We start from the raw sequence: 26,410 nt of genomic DNA, 5'->3' as shown, positions 1-26,410 counted from the left end.
CCACAACTACTTTTTAAAAATGTTTTTTTTTTGCCGTCAGATGCATTAAAAAATAGCTAGACTGGAATATCTCAGAAAATGAGCTTTTACACCAAATACTCTTTTTGTTCCTTGTAATTGTCGATTGTCTGATTTTTCAGCAAGGTAGCAGAACATTGTAATTCTGTTCACAATGGCAGAAGGAACTTGATCCGTGCATGATATGGTACATATTGATTTAAATGTTCTCGCTTTTATTATCTGTGCTCCTAGGGCATCAATTAAACTAACAATAAAAAGCAGAACAAGTCTCAGTCATCACTGACAAACAGAGCTTAGCTATGGAATAAAATAAAATAAAATATAAAACTGACCAATGAAAAATATAATCATCCAAAGTATAAGGTATAATCTGATAACCTTCCTTATGTTAACTTTACCCATTTCACTGAACCCAATCTGCTTTCTGACCACCCCCTGACTCATTATCTTCGAAAGAAACACTTAACTCAAGTGCTCTCTCTGGGTGGCCACCATTTGTATAACCGAACGCACATGCTACAGTGAATGATGGCCATTTTGTCTCCCAAACGCAGGCAGAGGTACTTGCTTGTTGAGTGAGTGTAACTGAATGACAGATACCTTAACTTGCGAATCCTGGGAACATTGTACCGTTGTCTGCTTCTCTCACAGACAAGCCAGGAGAGCGCTGTTCATGGAAAAGACACTCCCGAACGAGGGGAACATTCCCTCTCTACAAGCCAGGGGGATCCTTTGTTTGAATTTGCATAACTCTTTTCTTATGGAACTATTTTGGGGAGCAGTCACGTGTGCGGCCGTTTAAACTTTACCCCGGTGGCGATTCGACTATACTACAGGGATCTGAACGCTATTTGGACAACCTGGGCACTCAGATCCGGGATATCTGTGGATATAAGCTTGTGGGGGTTCCTATCAACATTATATGTGTTTTGGGGTGTTTAATGTGTTATATATTGTACCTCCAGTGCCTGGGAGATAATTAATGTAAGCAAAAGTAAACTCAGTTATCTCCCAGACACAGAGACGCCTGGATGGGCTTACCAATGCTTTTGCTGGAGACCCAATGCTGGGGGTCTGTGTATATAAACAGGCAACTTGGCCATAATAAACCAGTCCTTTTGTATCCTTTATCTAGTCTCGACTGATGTTAGGGTATGCAATAGAGAGAGCGCTATATGCACATGAACCTTGCGGGAATTCTGGAGAGTTTCAGACGAACTTACCAGTCTGGGTACAGGTGGCTCATCACAATAGTATTACAATTTGAAGATGGTTACATATAGATCTAGATGTTGATATATATATATGTGTATATGTTACAATGTGTATTCATTTCCAAATGCTGCACCTTCTGCAAACTAGAGAGAGAAACCACCATTTCTCAATATTGTAGTCTCCTTCTGTACTTCCCCTCCCCCAGACATAGGGGAGGAAACTATGGCCAGGAACTAAGGTGGAGATGTTCAGATTCAGGGTAAAGTGGTGTAGGTTTATACATAACATTTTCTTCTTCACACCTCACAAATACATATTTGTTAAATGACAGCAATCTGGGCCCCTGGGCGAACTTGGGGTCTGGCCCCCTCAAAGTTCAATATACACACAAATACACATGGGTTTATTCACTACAGAGTGCATTACAATGAATGGAATACTGCATTACTTATTTTGAAAGATTCACCACAATAGTTCTAATTTGGCTATTTTATTTATTCATGAAGAAACACTACAGCTGGTTAGCAATAAATATTGGAGGATTGACAATGAACTGAAATTTCTAGGCCAAAACAGCCGAGCTGGGAATATGCAGATTTTTCCAATTTGGTTAATTTAGTCTACAATCCCCATGTCAGATTAAACAATAACCTGTTCAGTAAATATTCGTATATGTGTATTTGTATGTGTGCATATGTTGTGGAGGTATGTGTCTTAATGTATATTTGATTGGGTAACATATTTGTAAATGCTTGCGTTTATTTTCATACAGTGTCAGTGTGAGTACGTGAATTTGTAGTGCCAGTATGAGTGAATTCATTTGAATGTGCAAATGCCGAGCTGACTTGTGTACTGGGACGTTTGTGAATGCATATGTATTTATGTACACCATCACCGTGCATGCCTGTGTACAGTGTTTGTGAATACAGGGCTATTTGTGTGGATAGTGACAGTGTGTGTATATGCAATTTATGTTTATGTAGTGGCAGTGTGTTTCTGTGCGAATGTAGAGTTCCCTATCTTTATAGTCCAGATATGTATCATTGTGGAGAATTAAGGAATGCATACACGTGTGTGCAGTATTGGAATACAGCAGTGTTTTTTTATGGAGTGTGTGAATGCTGGTTATATTTTTGTAGAGTGTCAATGCATTTGTAATGCAGAAAAGCATTAATAGATCTGTGTGAATTAAATTTCATTTAACGAAAATGTGATTTAGAACAGGAACAATGAATCTTATTCACACAGACTTATTTCTAAACACATTTATTGTAGTTTAACCCCTTAATGACACATGACATGTGTGACATGTCATGATTCCCTTTTATTACAGAAGTTTGGTCCTTAAGGGGTTAAAGACACATTACTGTGAGTATCATTGCTGTGGAGCTCTGTTATACACACAGACACAACAATATGGAGCTCCTAGATTTGGGGCCATCAGGATATAAATGAAGGACACAGTGATTTGACCCCAAAATAGGGACTGTCCTTCCTTAATAGGGACACTTGGGAGGTATGCATTCAGCACAAATTGGGTTTTATTATGTAGGATCTCTCAAAGTGTTTACATATTACTATGGACAACAACATATGTGGCCATTTTGAAGGAATACATTTCAAGGGGAGCCTTTGATTTTTGCCTCACATATTATGCTACAAAATGTCTAATTAAAAGTGCATTACACATCATGTGTCTTAATTTAGCATGCTTTTCTCAGCTGCAGGGCATGTGGAGCACGTTCCCACCATCATTATAGCCATGTATGCCTAGAGGGGGGCAAGATCACTCATAAAGTAATTCTCATCCAAACATACTAACAGCTTTATATATTTTTTTTTTGTTTAAAAATGTGTCTTTTGCTCCAATTTGTAAACTGAGAACATTTTTTACAGCCGAAAATGATATTTTCCCATGCTTGGGACATGCATACCTGTTTTTTTTTTTTTCTTCTAAATGAATGCTCTTACATGTTCCTGCACATTTTTGCTTGTTGTAATAGTTTAATAAACATATATCTTTGAGTATAGGTTTGTCAACATCGCTGATCAGCTTCAAAGACCTAATGGCAGGCCATAGACTATATACTTTGTATAGATCCTGTACTTTGAATTATTAATATACATTACACATGTTCAGCCCTTTCCTCTCTATTGAAATTCTTCATATTTAAACTGTGACAGTTTGAGTGAGTGGTTATACATTTCACTCTTTGTATACTGTCTTATTAGCTAGGACATGTTACTGTTGAGACAGCAAAGCAGTGACGAGTGAAAATGGAATATACCATCTGTGATGTCGCAGTGAGATCTGGGTAGTTGTGAAGTGCTTCTTTGTTGATGAATCAATAAGTCAAGTATAATTGTAAAGCAAGAAAAAAAAATAATGCCATTTAAGATTTGGCAAACTTGCTTAAAATGAGGGTTAAAAAACATTATCACAAAAAAAAAAAAGAGATCAGTTTCACGTCTATTGAAAGCCCAGTTGTGCAATTTACTTTAGTGAATGGAACCCCAGGTGTTCTTGCTCTCTCTCTCTTTCTCTGTGGGAGTGCGTTAAAAAATACATACACGCTTTCTGACATGAGTGGCATATGGGCAAACACAGGTGAATACACACAAAACAGACTCAGTGAAGTGTGAGGCTTCGGGTTGGCTTTTGAGAAATGTTTAAAAATCGAAGAGGTGCTGATTAACTCATTTCATTTTATGTGAAATCATGAGACATTGTATTTGGCCTTGACAGCAAACTTTAAGACGGGGTGGGCAGTGCTCTCCCTGCTTCTACTAGCCATAATTTGGGCTACAAATCATGGTGTGTGTGACTGCACATCTATTCATTCTTGAAATGCCAAATATAAAGATCCTTGCTCTAAAGACTGAACCCACATACCTAGTTGTACTTATCTGTCAACTGGCAGGAAATGGCTAGCGTTGTACAAGCAGGTCGTGATTGATAATTAATACAGGCTGATGACTGAAAGATTGCAAAACCTCTTATTTAAAATCTTCCTCCTATACAAAGTGTTTTAGGAGATGGGTCTGATAGGTACCCGGTCGCACTGTTAGAGGGCTGCAGTGCCTGACCTTGCCCCTGATCAGAGATGCCCATCAGCTACTGTCCCTAAGTATAAGAGACACCAGATAAACCTGCCAAGTTTTTGGGCCACACCAGCTGCACCACTGGTAGTTTTGTGACTGATTAACGTATTTAGAAATAGTGTATTTAAGGTTTTCATTGATAATACACAGAATCACATTAAGGCATCTCTTTGTATTACCCATGTGTACCAAGTGTATCCTGAATTATTGAGGGGCTACTTTTTTTTTTTTTTTTTTTTTTTTAGTATCTGATTTGTTCCTCTTAGTATGACTATCAAAGACAGGAAGGTGTACAACACACCAAGCAGAATAGTGGAGCATATAAGGTTTACTACAAAATACACCTACCCTTGTCCTGGGACGTGGGGATATAGCTATAAAAGGGAGAAAAAAAGGGACTGATAGTGTAATATCGTCAGATATACAAGTGGACTATAGGTTTCCAATGGTCCAGCTCACATGGAAATGAGCCTTCCAGGACAGGCTCAGATCGTATGGGCGGAAGTATTTTAGGTGACACAATCCCCTCTTCTATCCGCTCAGATGGTGTATATGCAATGAAAAGAAGTGAGGAAACCAGTAGACTTCAGGTGTAGTATATTTATAACACTATAAGATAGATATAAAATAAAAATCATCTTGCTCACCTTTTTCAGAGCCCTTTAAGCCTGGCTCAAGGTGATAGCGCCAACGTATTCACAGAGCACTTTGTGTTTTTTCTGGTATGACTGTTTGTTTAGTCATATGGGAAAATATTAATAAATAAATAAATAAAGATTTTTTTTTAAAAATAACATCAATCTGGGTTTTTTGGACTTCCATACTCCAAATTGGGGAGTATATAGTAAATAGCGGAAAGATTAAGCCAATGATCCAGTCATTTCATTCATCTGAATAAAAAAAATAAAAAGAACCGGAAATATTGGATGAATTTTGTCTTAGCCAAATCGTTCAAAACACTAAATTCTGTTTTGACAACCAAACTTAATTTCATGCATAACAATTTGTATGAACTGAATTTTCCTGCTGTTCACAAGTAGTGATGCACCGAACTGTTCGCTGGCGAATAGTTCCTGGCGAACAAAGCGTGTTCGCGTTCGCCACGGCGGGTGAACACATGCGCGGTTCGATCCGCCCCCTATTCGTCATCATTGACTAAACTTTGACCCTGTTCCTCACAGTCATCAGACACATTCCAGCCAATTAGCAGCAGACCCTCCCTTTCAGACCCTCCCACTTCCAGTACAGCTTCCATTCTAGATTCATTCTGAAGCTGCATTCTTAGATAGAGGAGGGAAAGTGTAGCTGCTGCTCATTTGATAGGGAAATGTATAGCTAGGCTAGTGTATTCAGTGTCCACTACAGTCCTGAAGGACTCATCTGATCTCTGCTGTAAGGACAGCACCCCCAAAAACCCTTTTTAGCGCTAGAACATCAGTCTTCTTTTTTTTTCGTGTAATCTAATTGCAGTTGCCTGCCTGCCTGCCTGCCAGCTTCTGTGTCAGGCTCACAGTGGATACTGTGCCCACTTGCCCAGTGCCACAACTCATATATGGTGTCACAATAGCTTGCATTTAAAAACAAAATTTTTTTTTCCACTGTAATAGATTAATTAGCAGTTAGTTGTCTGCAAGCGTCTGTGTGTCAGGCCAACAGCGTGTACTCTGCCAGTGTGCACAGTGCCACTCATATCTGGTGTCAAATAGCGTGCATTTAAAAACCCACAAACTTTTTTTCACTGTAATAGATTGAATAGCAGTTAGTTGTCTGCAAGCGTCTGTGTGTCAGGCTCACAGTGGATACTGTGCCCACTTGCCCAGTGCCGCCACTAATATCTGGTGTCACAATAGCTTGCATTTAAAAACAAAACGTTTTTTTTCACTGTAATAGATTAATTAGCAGTTAGTTGTCTGCAAGCGTCTGTGTGTCAGGCCAACAGCGTGTACTCTGCCAGTGTGCACAGTGCCACTCATATATGGTGGCACAATGGCGTGCATTTAAAAACCCACAAACTTTTTTTCAATGTAATATATTGAATAGCAGTTAGTTGTCTCCAAGCGTCTGTGTGTCAGGCTCACAGTGGATACTGTGCCCACTTCCCCAGTGCCACCACCTATATCTGATGTCACAATAGCTTGCATTTAAAAACCAAAACATTTTTCACTGTAATAGATTAATTAGCAGTTAGTTGTCTGCAAGCGTCTGTGTGTCAGGCCAACAGCGTGTACTCTGCCAACCTCTGCCAGTGCCCAGTGCCACTCATATCTGGTGGCACAATAGCATGCATTTAAAAACCCACAAACTTTTTTTTCACTGTAATAGATTGAATATCAGTTAGTTGTCTGCAAGCGTCTGTGTGTCAGGCTCACAGTGGATACAGTGCCCACTTGCCCAGTGCCACCACTCATATCTGGGGTCACAATAGCGTGCATTTAAAAACAAAAAACTTTTTTCACTGTTATAGATTGACTAGCAGTTAGTTGTCTGCAAGCGTCTGTGTGTCAGGCCAACAGCGTGTACGCTGCCAGTGCACAGTGCCACTCATATCTGGTGGCACAATAGCGTGCATTTAAAAACAAAAAACTTTTTTCACTGTTATAGATTGAATAGCAGTTAGTTGTCTGCAAGCGTCTGTGTGTCAGGCCAATAGCGTGTACTCTGCCAACCTCTGCCAGTGCACATTGCCACTCATATCTGGTGTCACAATAGCGTGCATTTAAAAACAAAAAACTTTTTTCACTGTTATAGATTGAATAGCAGTTAGTTGTCTTCAAGCGGGTGTGTCAGGCCTAAAGCGCGTACTCTGCCAACCCCAAAAAAATGACAGGCAGAGGCAGGCCACCCCGCAGGGGCCATCGTGGTCGTGGTGCTCTGATTCCCTTTTGCCCTAGAATAATGCCCAGTTTTCAGAGGCCACGTACCCTGAACTTGAAAAGTTCTGAGGACATAGTTGACTGGCTAACACAGGACACTCAATCTTCTACAGCTTCCGCTCGGAACCTTGACGCACCATCCTCCTCCAGCTTAGCTTCGGGCAACTCTCAAGATACCACTCACCCGCCTGCCGCCACCACCAACACTAGCACCACAGCCGCTTCACTTGGTATGTCAGAGGAGTTATTTACACATCCGTTTGAAGAAATGAGTGATGCGCAACCATTATTGCCAGAGGATGTAGATAACAGGGATATGTCTCAGGCAGGCAGCATTACACACATGGACGTACGGTGTGATGATGATGATGTTGTACCCACTGCTGCTTCCTTTGCTGAGTTGTCAGATACAAGTGAAGCGGTTGATAATGACGATGCGTCCATGGATGTCATGTGGGTGCCGCTCGGCAAGAAGAAGAACAGGGCGAAAGTTCAGATGGGGAGACAGAGAGAAGGAGGAGGAGACGAGTTGGAAGCGGGGGAGGTCGTCGCAAGGAGCTAGTGGCACAGTCAGATAGCATGCATCGGCACCCGGGGTAAGCCCGACAGCACGCCAATCAACGCATGCTGTGTCCACCACCAGAATGGCGTCATTGCAGAGCTCAGCAGTGATGCCATTTGCAACCTGTGCCAAAAGAAACTGAGTCGTGGGAAGTCCAACACCCACCTAGGTACAACTGCTTTGCATAGGCACATGTTCGCACATCACAAACGCCTATGGAATCAACACATGAGTACAAGCAGCACACAAACTCAAAGCCGCCATCCTCCTCCTGGTCCAGCATCTTCAGTTACGTCAACCACTGCTGCCCTCCTTGCCCCCTCTCAACCATCCGCCACTCCGTCTCTCGCCTTGAGCAGTTCCCGCTCATCTGCCCACAGTCAGGTGTCTGTCAAGGACATGTTTGAGCGTAAGAAGCCAATGTCAGAAAGTCACCCCCTTGCCCAGCGTCTGACAGCTGGCTTGTCTGAACTATTAGCCCGCCAGCTTTTACCATACAAGCTGGTGGAGTCTGAGGCGTTCAAAAAATTTGTGGCTATTGGGATACCGCAGTGGAAGGTACCCGGACGAAATTTCTTTGCACAAAAGGCAATCCCCAACCTGTACTCGATTGTGCAAAAGGAAGTAACGGCATGTCTGGCACACAGTGTTGGGGCAAGGGTCCATCTGACCACTGATACCTGGTCTGCAAAGCATGGTCAGGGCAGGTATATCACCTACACTGCGCATTGGGTAAACCTGCTGACGGCTGCCATGCGTGGCTCTGCAGAGTAGTTGGTGACACCGCCACGACTTGCAGGCAGGCCTGCTTCCACCTCCTCTACTCCTCCTACTCCATCCTCTTCCATAACCTCCTCGGCTGAGTCCTCTTCTGCTGCTGCGTCTTGCTCCACATCAACAGCACCCCCCACAGCTCCCCAGGTTCTATTCCACATCCCGGATACGGCAGTGTCACGCCGTCTTGGGTTTGACTTGCTTGAAAGCAGAGAGTCACACCGGACAAGCACTCCTGTCCGCCCTGAACGCACAGGTGGAAAAGTGGCTGACTCCGCAGCAACTGGATATCGGCAAAGTGGTTTGTGACAACGGAACAAATTTGTTGGCGGCATTGAAGTTGGGCAAGTTGACACATGTGCCGTGCATGGCACATGTGTGTAATCTGATTGTACAACGCTTTGTGTATAAGTACACAGGTTTACAGGATGTCCTGAAGCAGGCCAGGAAGGTGTGTGGCCATTTCATGCGTTCCTACACGGCCATGGTGCACTTTGTAGATATCCAGCGGCGAAACAACATGCCAGTGAGGCGCTTGATTTGCGACAGCCCGACACGTTGGAATTCAACACTCCTAATGTTCGACCGCCTGCTCCAACAAGAAAAAGCCGTTAATGAATATTTATATTGACCAGGGTGCTAGGACAGCCTCTGGGGAGCTGGGAATTTTTTTGCCATGTTACTGGACGCTCATGCGCAATGCCTGTAGGCTCATGCGTCCTTTTGAGGATGTGACAAACCTAGTCAGTCGCACCGAAGGCACCATCAGCGACATCATACCATTTGTTTTCTTCCTGGAGTGTGCCCTGCGAAGAGTGCTGGATCAGGCCGTAGATGAGCGTGAAGAGGAAGAGGAAGAGTTGTGGTCACCATCACCACCAGAAACAGCCTTATCAGCATCGCTTGCTGGACCTGCAGCAACGCTGAAAGAGGATTGTGAGGAAGAGGAGTCAGAGGAGGAATGTGGCTTTGAGGAGGAGGAGGAAGACCAACCACAACAGGCATCCCAGGGTGCTCGTTGTCACGTATCTGGTACCCGTGGTGTTGTACGTGGCTGGGGGGAAGAACATACCTTCATTGAGATCACTGAAGAGGAGGAACGGGAAATGAGTAGCTCGGCATCCAACCTTGTGCAAATGGGGTCTTTCATGCTGTCGTGCCTGTTGAGGGACCCTCGTATAAAAAGGCTGAAGGAGAACGACCTGTACTGGGTGTCCACGCTACTAGACCCCCGGTATAAGCAGAAAGTGGCTGAAATGTTACCAAATTACAACAAGTCGGAAAGGATGCAGCATTTGCAAAATAAATTAAAAAGTATGCTTTACACAGCGTATAAGGGTGACGTCACAGCACAACGGGAATCTAAAAGGGGAAGAGGGGAAAGTAATCCTCCTCCTCCCACGACCACGCCGGCAAGGACAGGACGCTTTAAAGACGTGTTGTTGGTGGAGGACATGCGGAGCTTTTTAAGTCCTACGCATCGCCACAGCCCTTCAGGATCCACCCTCAGAGAATGACTTGACCGACAGGTAGCAGACTACCTCGCCTTAACTGCAGATATTGACACTCTGAGGAGCGATGAACTCCTTGACTACTGGGTGTGCAGGCTTGACCTGTGGCCTGAGCTATCCCAATTTGCGATAGAACTTCTGGTCTGCCCCGCTTCAAGCGTCCGGTCAGAAAGGACCTTCAGTGCAGCAGGAGGTATTGTCACTGAGAAGAGAAGTCGCCTAGGTCAAAAAAGTCTAGATTACCTCACCTTTATTAAGATGAATGAGGGATGGATCCCGAAGGGACTTACAGTGGGCGATACATTCGACTAAAAAAGGCCTCATGAGATGAGCTGCCTTGGGCTAAAAATGGTGACCCTATGTAGGGGGAACAGTCCCTATTCTGCTCTGTGTCAGTGTGTATCAGGGGCTCTGAGGACAGGTGTCAATCCATATCTGCCAAGTGACCCTATGTAGGGGGAACAGTCCCTATTCTGCTCTGTGTCTGTGTGTATCAGGGTCCCTGAGGACAGGTGTCAATCCATATCTGCCAAGTGACCCTATGTAGGGGGAACAGTCCCTATTCTGCTCTGTGTCTGTGTGTATCAGGGTCTCTGAGGACAGGTGTCAATCCATATCTGCCAAGTAACCCTATGTAGGGGGAACAGTCCCTATTCTGCTCTGTGTCAGTGTGTATCAGGGTCTCTGAGGACAGGTGTCAATCCATATCTGCCAAGTGACCCTATGAAGGGGGAACAGTCCCTATTCTGCTCTGTGTCAGTGTGTATCAGGGTCCCTGGGGACAGGTGTCAATCCATATCTGCCAAGTGACCCTATGTAGGGGGAACAGTCCCTATTCTGCTGTGTCAGTGTGTATCCGGGTCCCTGAGGACAGGTGTCAATACATATCTGCCAAGTGACCCTATGTAGGGGGAACAGTCCCTAGTCTGTTCTGTGTCAGTGTGTATCAGGGTCCCTGAGGACAGGTGTCAATCCATATCTGCCAAGTGACCCTATGTAGGCGGAACAGTCCCTATTCTGCTCTGTGTCAGTGTGTATCAGGGATCCTTAGGATAGGTGTCAATCCATATCTGCCAAGTGACCCTTTGTAGGGGGAACAGCTCCTATTCTGCTCTGTGTCAGTGTGTATCAGGGTCTCTGAGGACAGGTGTCAATCCATATGTCAAGGTGTCAATATGTCTTATGTCAGGTGTTAATCCATATCCATTGTGATTTAAGAATGTTAGGTGATTTATGCCCTTTATGGATTAAAACCAGACTCTGCATCAATTGTGTAATTTTCCATGGGAGTTTTGCCATGGATCCCCCTCCGGCATGCCACAGTCCAGGTGTTAGTCCCCTTGAAACAACTTTTCCATCACTATTGTGGCCAGAAAGAGTCCCTGTGGGTTTTAAAATTCGCCTGCCCATTGAAGTCAATGGCGGTTTGCCCGGTTTGCCCGGTTCGCGAACGTTTGAGGAAGTTCGCGTTCGCCGTTCACGAACCGAAAATTTTATTTTCACAAGTCACAAGTCCAGCAACTATATTCAAAATCTTTGCCAGAACAGGGCTTATTGATCATGTAATTTAGCACAGGGTACTAACTGAAGGACATGGCTTTGGCAAATAAACGTTATTGTGGCTTGGGATTGGTTCTGAAAATTTTAGTTGCATTAGTGAAGGAGTTTCTGATATGGGATTGTCTAAATCGTTGTTTGCCTAAGACCCCCCAGGCAGCTTCTATGAACCCCATGCAGCTTCTATGTATTTATAACTCCCATGACCAGCCTAAAAGAGGTCAACCTATTAGAAAGTTTAAAATAATTTAGAACCATTCTGCTTTAAACCAGAAGTCTGTTCTTGGTTTTTACTGAAATATGATAGTCACATAGAGTACAGTCTTTTTTTAAAACTTGGCAGTTGGCACATCGCATCGTAATATCTTGGCTAATACTTCTATGGAAGGTGACCAAACCACAGAAAGGATTTTAAAGAGTCGGAAGAAATTTAAAAAGTATGTTATTCCACAATATAATCTTTATATTTTCTACAAGTTGGTGCAGGACACAATGAATGGGAAACTTTTGGTACATTTTGTCATTATTCTGTAATCTGACTTGATATTTTATCTAGATCTCAATAATCTACTCCCAAACAATAGATGATTCTCAATAAAACCTATTTTACCACTTAAATAGATAGAGTATCAGTCATCAGTCAGTCTGGGCTCCATTTGTTACAATACCTCCATTGCCCAATTTAACCCTGCAGGGCTACTATTTGAGAGAACATAATTCACAGAGGAGGAATTTGCATATTGCATATGTAGTAGGATTTACAGAAAGTGGATGTGTTGCAGTGGATGTGATCTATTTGGATTTGATACAGTTCCACACAAAAGATTAGTGTTCAAACTTAAGGAAATCGGTGTAGATGAAAATGTGTGTTCTTGGGTAGAACATTGGCTTAAAAACAGAGTACAAAGTGTTGTCATTAATAGTAAATTTTCACGCTGAACACCAGTGGCAAGTGGTGTCCCTCAGGGTTCTGTTCTGGGACCCCTTCTATTTTACATGTTTATAAATGATCTTGAAAAAAGCATTGAAAGTCATGTTTCAGTGTTTGCAGATGACACAGAACTCTGTTAAATAATACAATGTGAGCAAGATATTACTTTGCTGCAGAGGGATTTAGATATACTGGAGACTGGGCACTCAAATGGCAGATGAAATTTAATGTTAAAAAATGCAAAGTTATGCACTTCGGCGTAAAGAATACACAAGCAACGTCTACTCTTAATGGAAGCGAATTAGGGATAACAATACACGAAAAGAACTTGGGAATTGTTAAAGACAACTATGCAACAATGTGCAATGTCAATCAGCAGTGGCTAAGGCCAGTAAGGTATTGTCATGCATGAAAAAGGGCATTCATTCTCGGGAGTAGAATATACAGGGAGTGCAGAATTATTAGGCAAGTTGTATTTTTGAGGATTAATTTTATTATTGAACAACAACCATGTTCTCAATGAACCCAAAAAACTCATTAATATCAAAGCTGAATATTTTTGGAAGTAGTTTTTAGTTTGTTTTTAGTTATAGCTATTTTAGGGGGATATCTGTGTGTGCAGGTGACTATTACTGTGCATAATTATTAGGCAACTTAACAAAAAACAAATATATACCCATTTCAATTATTTATTTTTACCAGTGAAACCAATATAACATCTCAACATTCACAAATATACATTTCTGACATTCAAAAAATAACAAAAACAAATCAGTGACCAATATAGCCACCTTTCTTTGCAAGGACACTCAAAAGCCTGCCATCCATGGATTCTGTCAGTGTTTTGATCTGTTCACCATCAACATTGCGTGCAGCAGCAACCACAGCCTCCCAGACACTGTTCAGAGAGGTGTACTGTTTTCCCTCCTTGTAAATCTCACATTTGATGATGGACCACAGGTTCTCAATGGGGTTCAGATCAGGTGAACAAGGAGGCCATGTCATTAGATTTTCTTCTTTTATACCCTTTCTTGCCAGCCATGCTGTGGAGTACTTGGACGCGTGTGATGGAGCATTGTCCTGCATGAAAATCATGTTTTTCTTGAAGGATGCAGACTTCTTCCTGTACCACTGCTTGAAGAAGGTGTCTTCCAGAAAATGGGAGTTGAGCTTGACTCCATCCTCAACCCGAAAAGGCCCCACAAGCTCATCTTTGATGATACCAGCCCAAACCAGTACTCCACCTCCACCTTGCTGGCGTCTGAGTCGGACTGGAGCTCTCTGCCCTTTACCAATCCATCCATCTGGCCCATCAAGACTCACTCTCATTTCATCAGTCCATAAAACCTTAGAAAAATCAGTCTTGAGATATTTCTTGGCCCAGTCTTGACGTTTCAGCTTGTGTGTCTTGTTCAGTGGTGGTCGTCTTTCAGCCTTTCTTACCTTGGCCATGTCTCTGAGTATTGCACACCTTGTGCTTTCGGGCACTCCAGTGATGTTGCAGCTCTGAAATATGGCCAAACTGGTGGCAAGTGGCATCTTGGCAGCTGCACGCTTGACTTTTCTCAGTTCATGGGCAGTTATTTTGCGCCTTGGTTTCTCCACACGCTTCTTGCAACCCTGTTGACTATTTTGAATGAAACGCTTGATTGTTCGATGATCACGCTTCAGAAGCTTTGCAATTTTAAGAGTGCTGCATCCCTCTGCAAGATATCTCACTATTTTTGACTTTTCTGAGCCTGTCAAGTCCTTCTTTTGACCCATTTCGCCAAAGGAAAGGAAGTTGCCTAATAATTATGCACACCTGATATAGGGTGTTGATGTCATTAGACCACACCCCTTCTCATTACAGAGATGCACATTACCTAATATGCTTAATTGGTAGTAGGCTTTCGAGCCTATACAGCTTGGAGTAAGACAACATGCATAAAGAGGATGATGTGGTCAAAATACTCATTTGCCTAATAATTCTGCACACAGTGTAATTTTGCCTCTTTATAAATCACTGGTAAGACCACATATTGAATATGCTGTGCACTTTTGGGCACTTGCTCTAAAGAAGGATATTATGGCACTAGAAAAAGTGCAGAGGCGGGCTACAAAATTAATAAAAGGAATGGAACATATCAGCTATGAAGAAAGGTTAACAAATTTAAACCTATTTAGTTTAGAAAAACAACGCCCTAGAGGGGATATGATTACATTATACAAATATATTCGTGGCCAATACAAACCATTGTGTGGAAATCTATTCACGAACCGGACGTAACATAGGACACGAGGTCATGTGTTTATACTGGAAGAAAGAAGATTTCGGCTAAGGCAAAGGAAAGTTTTTTTTTACTGTAAGAACAATAAGGATGTGGAATTCTCTGCCTGAAGAAGTGGTTTTATCAGAGTCCATACAGATGTTCAAACAGCTACTAGATGCATACTTGCAAAAACAGAATATTCAAGGATATAATCTTTCAATGTAGGGTAATAACTGCTTGAACCAAGGATTAATCTGACTGCCATTCTGTGGTCAAGAAGCTTGTTGCAAAATTGGGAGTGCTTCAAACTGGGGTTTTTGCCTTCTTTTGGATCAACAGCAAAAAACAAATGTGAGGAAGGCTGAACTTGATGGACGCAAGTCTCTTTTCAGCTATGTAACTATGTAACTATATTAAAGGGATTCTATAGTGCCAGGAAAACAAATCCGGCTTCTTGGCACTGTAGAATCCTACAGTGCCTCCCTCCTTCACGGTAGAAGGGTTTATTTTGTTTTCTAGTTTGGGGAGAGCACAAGTGTAGCTAGTTAGTATTGCAATGCGCTGTTGATTTCTATAAGTTTTTCTAAATTTGTGATATCTCTGTATCGGTGAACAAGTGAGTGTGTGTAAGGGAGGGAGAATAACATAGCAGACATGATGAATAACTTATATCTAAGTTTATTCCCAGTAATGCTGCGTGAAACTAGGACTTGATTTAAATCTGCCCCTGGTTTAAATCTTGCAATAATTTGAACATGTGTAAAAATGTGAGCATGCCTTACAGGGATACTTATATTTAGCTAGTGTAAGCTTCTTTGATGTTTCATCTTGATCATCACATCTGGTTTTACAGGTTTGATCAATTAACTAATAGCATCAGATGAACTAGTTATCAGTTTGAACTTTATTTGATAAAAGTCAGCTGAAAAAAACAACACATGTTATGATTTTCTGGGACTGATTACATTTCAGTTTACAGTATTTTTTTAAAACTTTGTCAAACATGAATATTAACACCTCTTGCTGAGGTTTTTTTTAGCCTACTCCAGGGGTAGACAATCTAGGTTGTGGGGTTACATGCACAAACATACAAAATTAAGCCTTGTTCACAAACTCCCATTATTCCTGAGCGGCAGCAATACCTATAGTACACATTAGCCCATTAGTGGTGTATCCTGGATTTTATTTAACCCCCCCCCCCAGCCTCCTTACCTCTGGGAATACTGGGGGGGAGGGTTCTCCCTCTCCCTGGGGTCTAGTGGGGCTGCTGGGCGGTCGGCGTTTGGTCGGGCGGCGCTGGCGAGGGAGCACTTTCCCCTGAGCGCTCTGCTCAGCTCCCTTGCACGCGCAGAGCGATGCCGGTCACCTGCAGCCGGAATATGACGTCATATTCCGACTCCCAGCATCACTCTGCGGAGCTGAGCAGAGCGCTCAGGGGAAAGTGCTCCCTCGTCAGCGCCGCCTGACCGACTGCCTGCCTGGACAGTTAGCCACAAGGCTAACAAGACATTTGCCTTGGGCATTTGGGGGCGGCTTTTTTTGCCGCCCCCTGGAAAATGCCACCCAAGGCAAATGCCTTGTTTGCCTCGCAGCTAAAATGTCCCTGCATTAGCCCCAATACACACAATAAAAATGAAAGAAAAAAGTTACTTCAAATGTAAGCACACCTGCCACTTCAAGGCAAAATCTCTTTGGTTAGTCCTACACTAACAATTCACCTTGCTCCTTTCAGCTAAAAGGTAAAATCTCTAATGAGACAGAGAGGGGTATTTTTTTTATAAACCCGAACACACTTATAAACTCTTAATTGTTAGTGTAGGACTCACCTAAGAGGCTTTGCCTTGACATGACAGGTGAGCTTATGCTTGAATGGCCATTGGAGTGAAACTAAAAACCTCCAGTTATTTAAATCTGTGTAGTGATTTGGATAGTGTGCAAGTGACTTTTTTCTTAGGTTTTCGTTTTAATACTTTACCCAAGACATGTTAAATCATTTGAAAAATGTATCCAACAATATTAAATCAAGGCCAATGCATTTATACATGGAAATGAGTTAGTATAGAAATAGAATCCAGAGTGAAACTAAAAATGAATGAATGAATAAAATAAAATAAAATAAAGCTGGGGATCATATGGGATAGAGCTCCAGGTGGTTTCCTGTGATAGGTTACTAATGCTAATTTAATATATTAATTAATATTTTTGTACCACATGCTATATTTATGGGAGAAAAATTGTTGCACCTCTAGGGTAAAATGCCAAATTCCAATCACCAAATATATTAATATAATGTTTAAATGTTTTTTTAGCATTTTACCTTACAGTAGCACCAATTTTGACTTTCTTAATATGACGCTTAAATGACAACTGATATGAACAGGCTATTTAATAGCCCCTCTACACATTAAGGGGCCCAAGGGTAGCTACCAATATTTTTATGTTCATGCTATTAATAAACCCCGGTTTTACACTCGATCAAAATCCAGTACACCCAGAGGGTAATTTATCATATCCAAACCCATTTATAGTAAGAAAAATACTTCAGGAGAACATGTCGTTTCCTACTCCTCTGGCAGGCAAAGGGATCTTACTTTAAAGACAAATATGTACATGTTTGCACTAGACAGAGTCGAATTCTCCAAATTTGCACTCCTAGGAGTTTGAAGTTTTATGTTCATTCAAGAAAAGAAATGTCAGGTTGCACAATGACATCTCGGGAAATAGTCTGACCTCTCAAAATGGTCCTTCATTGCCAGAGTCAATAATGTACAGATTAATGCACACGCACAGCAGACTGATCAAATAGATACTGTGAGATAATGTGCCACACCATTCACATGACATTCACAGTTACTGCGGCAGAACATTCATCCATAAACAAATATTATTAGATGACTGTCTATTTGATGTGAATACTGAAACATAGATTTTCTTTAAAAAATGATTCATGCATAGCATGGGTTAGAATTAAGTTGTCAATTTACTAAAAATTCACCTGGCAGGTACCTGGTAATATCAAGTTTATTCGTTTTGAAAACAGTCACTAAAGACAAATGTAGTGATTAAAAGGTTTATTAAGAAAGGACTGAGTTGGCATAAGATATAACAAAGTTACAATTTAAGACCCAACGCAGAATTCTTCAGGAGTCTTATGACTTTGGATCCTGTGGTTTTCTTTATGTTAAAAGTACTAAAATGTCAGGAGTGCCCTGGCACCCCCAATTGTAACTAGTTGAACTGTTTTAGAATGTTTGACTTCTTACCTGGCCTTCACCAGGTTCCTCTCCCAACCTTTACTACATTTGTAAGAGAGTTGGAATCTCCCGATTAGATGCCCCTGTTACCTTTCCTGAGTTACCGCATTGCAATAAAAGGGAATAAAATAATAAAATAATACAAGACATATATATATATATATATATATATATACATATATATATGTGTGTGTGTGTGTATATATATATATAAATTTATATATTTTTTTGCTGCACTTTTTTTTTAAGAAAACATGCTTAGTCGCAGAAAGCCAATATTTGATCAGTGAGGTATTAAAAACATGCAAATTGCCAATAGATTAAACTAGAAGCAAGTAAACGTAAACAGGCTGAGCCCGTGAGACAACTTAATCTAGCTTTTGTAAAACATTCCACTGGGTATGATTTGAAACATGTAGAAGATATGGGAACAACACGGGTAGCCTGCATCCCTGTCCACTTTAAGCTGCATAGCTATATCCCCAGGCTCGGTCCCTGCCCTTTGTGGTAAATGAACAAGATTATGCCAAGCTATGAGTAAAATCTAGCATGGACTGTGGGTTATCAGGTGATGTTATTGGACCATTGGCCTCTGAGGTACCCCGTTATTAGAGCGATAAACTAGATATTAAATACAATATTAAATACAAAAACAGGTAATAGATTGAAGCCCAGTTATGTTCATCATGTCCCTTTGCTCTGATCAGTCGAGACTTCTGTATGGCAGGGCTGGGGAGGTGTCGAGAGGGGAGTTGGAGTTGTCATCAGTTACTTTCTCTTAGGGTTCGGCTCAGGAACGGCAATCAGGAAAGATCAGAGTCAGCCAATGCCGCACATGGGCCACTTCAAATCAACCTTTTCCAGAGCGAACATGGTGTGTGTAGGATGGTCTGTACCTCTGTGGGTGTCATGTCCCGCTGCGTATAGATAGTACTCCAAGCCTCCCTGGGTGCTGTGTAGTACTGCAGCCCTCCAGTTATAGGTTGTGAGAGGAGCCCGAACCCAGAGTCCACTGGTCTTTCTTCCCTTCACTGGGGTAAAGCTTAGAGATCCCGGTTGGTGAGGGGTCCCCCAGCCCCAGGTTTGTGTGGGGCCCTGCATCTTAGTTCGGCAGGGTTCTTTTAAGGGATGGCAGATAAATCCCTGGGGCTTGCTTTGGGGTTTTCGTTGGTGGCCTTTGTTTTTCTGCCTATATGGCCCGTGTGTCTTAGGCCTCATCCGGATCCGTCAACGCTCAGGGGGGGTCTTTATGAGCCGTCCAGCTGTTTGGGTGAGGTGAGCATCAGGAGGTTGAGGTGAGTCAGATGCCGTGTTCATGGCTTGCTGTCTGCCCTCGAGCCCCTTCCAGAAGTTTGCGAACAGCCGGTCTATTTGGATTTCAAGTGGTTCCAGTGGGTCCCGTGCATTGGAGGCCCACGTGGAGTCCGCCATTTTCTCCGCGGCTGGACTGTGTGGCAGTCGCTGCCGGGTAGCTCCTCCATCGCTTGGTTGTAGGTAGTGGGTGGATAACCCCCGCCGGTCCATGGGGGGGGGGACTTGGACCCGGACTTACTTTGTGAGCCGTCAGGGGCAACGGGGGAGCGGCCGCCTCCCCCGTGCCAGCCATGTTGGTAGGCCTCGGGCTGTGTCGCTGGGTTTTCAGCGGTTGGTGCCATATATTTGGTGCCATCGTGTAGCCCGCTTCAGCAGCTCCTTGTTAGTAGCCCTTTAGTTAGTTTTGGTGTCGTTTTGTGGCTATAAGTCGATAAAATTTGCCGCATAGAGCCAGAGCAGCTCTGACTTGCGGCCGCTCAGCTCTGCGTCCAGGCCCCGACCCCCCTATAAATTTATATTTTCACCCCTCCTGGGTGGTATGTTTATTCCTCATTCTCGGGTCCTCTACCAGAGGCCTGGGAGTTTGAGTGTTCTGCCCAGTATCTTAGCTGTTCCTAGAGCTGCACTCTTCTGGAAAGCGATCTCAGATGTCCCACCTGGAACCTGTTGAAGCCACTCCCCCAACTTGTGAGTCACCGCCCAGAGTGCTCCTATCACAAATGGGACTACTACTGCCTTCACCTTCCACATCCTTTCTAGTTCTTCTTTCAGTCCTTGGTATGTGTCCACGTTCTCATGTTCCTTCTTCCTGATGTTATAGTCATTGGGCCTTGCCACATCCACCACAACTGCAGTCTTTTGTTCCTTGTCTACCACCACGATGTTGGATTGGTTGGCCAGCACTTGCTTGTCTGTCTGGATCTTGAAGTCCCACAGGATCTTATCCCTGTCATTCTTAACTACCCTTTGTGGTATCTCCCATCTGGACTTAGGCAGGCCCAATCCATATTCTGTATATATATATATATATATATATATATATATATATATATATAAATGTAATATATATATATATAAAAATTCATATTTACTTATTTATTTTTAATACATTTTTTTAATGCAATTAACAACAGCATAGTACTTTAAGCCCCCAACCCAATACAAAAGCACGGATATGAACCTGGACGACTATAAAAGATACATTTCAGCCTCAAACACTGTGATGACAGCAACCTATTTGCAGAGTTGTAACTGTTAACTCTTCGTTAATGACAAATGCAGGCTCCGTACCCATGTCTTTCTAACCTTAATGACTTTGTATGTGATGTCAATTAACAAGAGACTGCAAACGATGTAGATACAAAGGTACTAGAGAACAGATGCTCTGTGCATGGCCTTCTTTCCTTTATGGTTTGCGACCTGCGTGACCACACACATTGTTAAACCAATGATAGGTTGTGCATGAGGAATTCACTTTACCCCTTACTCGTAGCCATGAGTAGCAGCTATCCGTCTGTCCATCTAGCTATCTATGTAAATGTCTATCTCACATCGCTTTATTATACTCCTGGGCTTGCAAACTTTACTTGTTCTTCAAACTGTAGTAAAGGCTGCAGAAACATAGACAGTTTCAGATTTATTAGTTTTCTGCTGATCTGTAATTTTTACATGTACAGACCCATTCAGTATAAAAGCACCACACCTCTTCCTTATGAAATCTCCAAACGTGGGAGCTGCTCTATTTTATTTTCGGTAAAATTAAGTCATAGGTCATTAACTGAGAAAAAAAAAGTGATGAGAAAAAAAATATCTGAATATTTTCTATAAATAAAACATATGATATATATATAACGGCACTTTCCCCCCCAGTAATTCTAGAAAGATGTCAGGTAAACAGTATTCTTGTCTGAGTAGATAAGGCTTGCCAACATGGCCGAAGGCTAATATTGTAGGGAAAAAAAGCACAATTGTATACATGGAATTTTATGCAAATATGAATATAAATGAAACTGTCATGTCACACCCCATAAAGCTGTGTTTACATATAAACTATTACATGTATTTGCATTTGTGTGTCTTTCAACAATAGGTAGTTAAAAGCCTTTTGCAGATGTACTGCCTTTGCTTGCTCTGGTATGCAATACCACTCTTTTGAACTGTACTTCTGCTCACCCATAATGCCCTCTTTCCTGACATGTTACTTCCCATCTGATAAATGCCATCTCCCTGATAGAATATAGTGAAAGATACTTTATCATTTAGTCATCACATTGATATACTATACTGTAAGCTGTCTGTTCGCACCTCTCTTATCTTTGTTCAATTTTTAAAAAAAGCTCAAAATTTCATCTATGGTTTTCTATCCTCTTACTCATTTACAGGTTTATTCAAGAGTTGGCTTGAGTGAGTCAGAGATATTGTTCTTGATTGAAAACAAATTTTATTCACTGAAATCACCAAAATACGATTGGATACGTCAGTGCTCAGCATTTGCTTTGAGAAGTTTATTTTCAAAACAAAAGGGATACAACTTCCTGTATACAACCTCCTGTGTGATAAATGTGAGGAGCTCATTGCCTTACAGCAAGCACCATGGCAAGGTTGAGGCAGGCAGTGCTTTTTATCTGAAAAACGATACCTTGTCTTAACCATTAAATATCCCTGAGGATCTGTCTCGTTTTATAATTTTCCATTAAAATGTTTTGGTATAAACCTCTTTGACATACAAATAAATGGATAAAAAAGAGATTTTTTATTTTTTTTTTATCTTTTCAAATGATATCTTGCAAGAACATTTAAAAATCAACCCTGATTCAATGTGTGAATTTTGAAACAGGAAATAAAACAAAACATTTTTGCCTAGTCGAATACTATACTGGTTTGTGACTAGTCTCCAGCAAACAGACTAATCATAATTACAAACTTCTAATTGAACGGGTATTTCATAATTAAAAGGGAACACTCCAAACACGGAAAGTACTTTACTGTATGTGTAAAGAGTGTGTCCCTGTTACATGTCCATAGTTGTCTGTAAAAAAGGTTGGAGGTGTCTCTTCCTGATATTTTAGCTCAGTTGAGCTAAATTTGATGGTTGGTGCTGGTCCTGAGTACCCCTTTCTTTGAAAGACTTTACAGCGTGCTGTCCAGCTAATGAGAAATCTGTGATTGGCAAGACTTGTCGGTTATTTGTCTCTTATTGGTTATTTCCAAGCACTGACTATCTTGTGGAAGAAGAGGAGTCTTACCATAGCTATAGATACTATATCTGAAACTATTGCAAGCCAAGATTTCAAAAAGACCCAAAGAAAACATGCAAAATTAATTACATTCCCTTTGGAAGTGTTATTATTAGTATTTACAGAGCACCAACTTACTATGTAGCTCTTTAAAATATTACAAATAAGGAAACTTAACAGCAAACTATTAGACATATTAACAGGAACTAGAGGTTAATTAGAACCATGTTTGAACTAGCTTATAATATAGAGAAGGTAGAGTATAAAAACACAAGACAAGGACAACATTGGGGGATTACACCAAGAAGTAAGAGATGTGAGCATGCACCAGAATTGGAAGGTGAGAGTGAAGTGGAGTGTGGCCTCATTAATTATGTTGAGAGACTAAAAGATAGAGATGAGGATACCCATGGAGAACAAAGACTAGCATGAAGAGATATGTTTTAAGTGACTTCTTACAGGATTGAAGACTAGAAGAGAGTCTGATGGAAGAAGGAGTGGAATCGCCCATGAGAAGTCCTGTAAGTGAGTCAGCAGTATGGGTACCAGCTTAAGACAGGAGAAGGTTATTGGTAGAGTGAAATGACTGCACTATACATTTTATAGTTTTTACCTACCCTCGCTTCATAGCTCTACATACTTCACCATATATGATTTTTGTTTGTTTTTTATGAGGATACCCCCTACCACACCTATAACTCGAAGAATTGCCTCTGCACTTGATCCACAGGCGGGGGATTATTCCACCCAGGCGCATACACTGGAGCTGTATTGAAGCTCCAGGAAAATGTGAGTGCACATTTTTATTGTACTTATCACCACTACAGTTTTAAATACTACACTATTATTTCTTCTCTGGTTCTCTTCACATATACCTTGTCAAGGATTATTGAAGCGCTGCACCTACCTACCCCCCTGTTTTTATCCAGTTTTCTGATCGGAAAAGAGAGACTCCGTCTTGGTGTTCAAGCTGCTTTTGGACTATTATCATTTTGCTTCGGCGCTGAATTTATTTTTGTGTGATTGTATTTCTTTTGCTGGCTGCTTCCCTCTGCGCTCCCATTGTCCTGACTCTCTGCTGCTGGGATATGATGTCACAAGTCACAGCAGCAAACAATGTGAAAGAACAATAGGCAGTCTGCTCACTTGCGGTTTTACCTGTATTGCATCAGCCCTTGTAGAGTAGTTAGTTAACATGGCCGGATGAGCCCACCAAATAAAAAATGTTAATGATTTATTTTTGCAGATCGTTAAATCTTTGTTAGATCAATTGTTGTTTGTGCTAGATCTTACATTGAAGAAGTATTATTAATTATTTGCTGTGGAGGCTAATCCGTCATAAGACTCTGACATGCTGTTATTTCTCATGTCTTCTTGTGTGTCTTTACCCCTTCCTCATAGGCTGCAAGCTCGTTTGACCAGAAAATTTTTCACCTCTTGTCTCTGTTATATTCGGTATCTAAAGTATTTCTTGTCAAATGCGGAGTATGTTGGCGGTATATAAATAAAAGTTGATCTAACATGATCTGTTAAAGATCTAACAATCTGCATAGGTTTTTGTTAAAAAAATTAAGGGGCAGTCTAATCCAGCTGTGGTTAGTGTCCTGCATGAAACAAAAGATGTTGGTAAGCTAGAGGAATATGGCTAGACATGTCATGACTGTCCACTTTGAAACTACAGTAGGATCTCAGGAATTTATACAGATGATCATTTTTTGTTTGATTTGACTTTTAGCACAACTCGTACATGGTGGTGAATGGGAAGGAAACCATTTTTGAGAGCCATAGAGATCTCAGACACCGTTGCTCTTTTTTATTTATTCCATCTCTGTTATTGCTACAGACTAGAGCAATCCTGATTTAATTTGCCCAGGTTCAGAAAGGTAAGTTCATACATGAACAGAGAATGCACACCAAAAACCATACGAAATTAATATCTCGGTTTAAGAAGCCAATATCTGATTTACAAGTATGATATGAATATAATACAAATAGAGTGATAGTAAACAGGCTAGACTAAACAATCCACAGTAAATATTTACCCCAATTCCACAACCTGATAGGGCAGAAACATGAATACAAAGAATCCCCCAACATTTCGCCACCTCCTGGATGCCTTTATCAAGGGCGTTTGTATTATATTCATATCATATAATACTAAATCAGATATTGGCTTATTAAACCAAGATATAAATTTTGTGTGGTTTTTGGTGTGCATTCGCTGTTCATGTATGTACTGATTGTTTTGGTATTTGAGGGAGTACCATTTGTGAATAGCACCCAAGTGTTTATTGTTTACATTATTATATAGTCTCTCCATGCTTTGTAGAAAGTTAAGTTAGCATGGATCAGATGTCCATTTTTCTCCAGTTTTATACCTATCAAGGTCACCGGTAATGTTTTTGGAGTTTTAACCCCAATTTCTCACTAATTAGTGCAGTTTCTGGGTCATACATTGATTTCCTTTTTTTTTTTTTTTTTTTGATCAATTTTTTTTGTGTATAGATAAAGTTTTGTAAGGATGGTAATTTTATTTGTCACCTGCATTATTTCTTTTCTTGTGTTATTCACTCAAATCCATGAACCTCATGGTAATTATACCTAATGAGGTAACAAGAATAGACATGAAAGGCATTGGATTGAATCCACAGAGGTCATGTTACCGTGGTACTCCCAGCCAAGGTGTACTCATTCTCGTTTGATACTCCTCTCTCTTTTGTTCCTGCAAGCTTAATCTTATTTTATCAACAAATACCTCTATTGTTTATACAGCGTTGCAGAATATGTTGGTGCTTTATAAATAAAATATTTATTACAACTATCACTGGGAATGGTAAGCTATGCCTTAACTAAAAAAAAAGTTATATATTTGCTGACACAATAATTTGAATGTGTGGGAAAGCACCAGGGTGTGTCTGTATTTTAATGTCACAGTATTCTTGAAATTCCCTATTTTTCTTTTTTATGTATGTACTATGTGAGAAATATACACTCAAACAGTTATTTAGATATTTCATTTTTACATACCATTCAAATATCTGATTCTGGCCAGGTGCGTAAACTAGAACCTCTTTTTCAGTACAAACTTTGTAAAGGACCCCCTTAAGGACACATGACATGTGTGACATGTCATGATTCCCTTTTATTCCAGAAGTTTGGTCCTTAAGGGGTTAAAAGGTGATCCGTTATTGGGTGCACAGGGGGTCCTTAGAGAAGCCATATATGACAGTGGTTCCCCAGGGTCTGAGCTAAGTGTTCTACTGCCTCAGGTATATCGCTTCAGTCTCTTTTCACATAACTACATTTTCAGTATGCCTAATAGTATTTCTTGTTTCATCCAGTAACTCCTATAGAATGTCAGGGTTTATTCAGCCAAAGGAAAACTCTCAGTAAGCCGGCCCAGCTCTACACCTACAGATGTCTGGTATAGCTGCATCGGGGACACTGAAGGGCTGTGAAACAGCCACAATTACTGTGGTAGCCATTTGAATGCGGGATGCAGGGTTGCTCTGCTTCAAAATTAAAAGTATACATACGCACAAGAATACTATTTATTTATATATTTTAAATGTAGAATGGGTCTGTTCTGAACTTAGCAATTAGTTTTTATCTGCCAATAATCTGTACTACATTCTACATGCTACTTGTCTGCCACCTAGTGGTTTTTATTATCATTTCAACAAATGATAAACACAAAGCTACAATAGTTGCATTATTCTTTTTTAGAGTATACGTGTACACTGCCCCCTGGAGAAATTTAAGCAACATACTGCACGATCAAAGTAATCAAGTGACCAATGCATAGCTA

Source organism: Pelobates fuscus, chromosome 3 (genome assembly GCF_036172605.1).
Source record: "Pelobates fuscus isolate aPelFus1 chromosome 3, aPelFus1.pri, whole genome shotgun sequence".
In the NCBI taxonomy this organism is placed as follows: Eukaryota; Metazoa; Chordata; class Amphibia; order Anura; family Pelobatidae; genus Pelobates; species Pelobates fuscus.
This window is presented reverse-complemented; position numbering follows the sequence as displayed.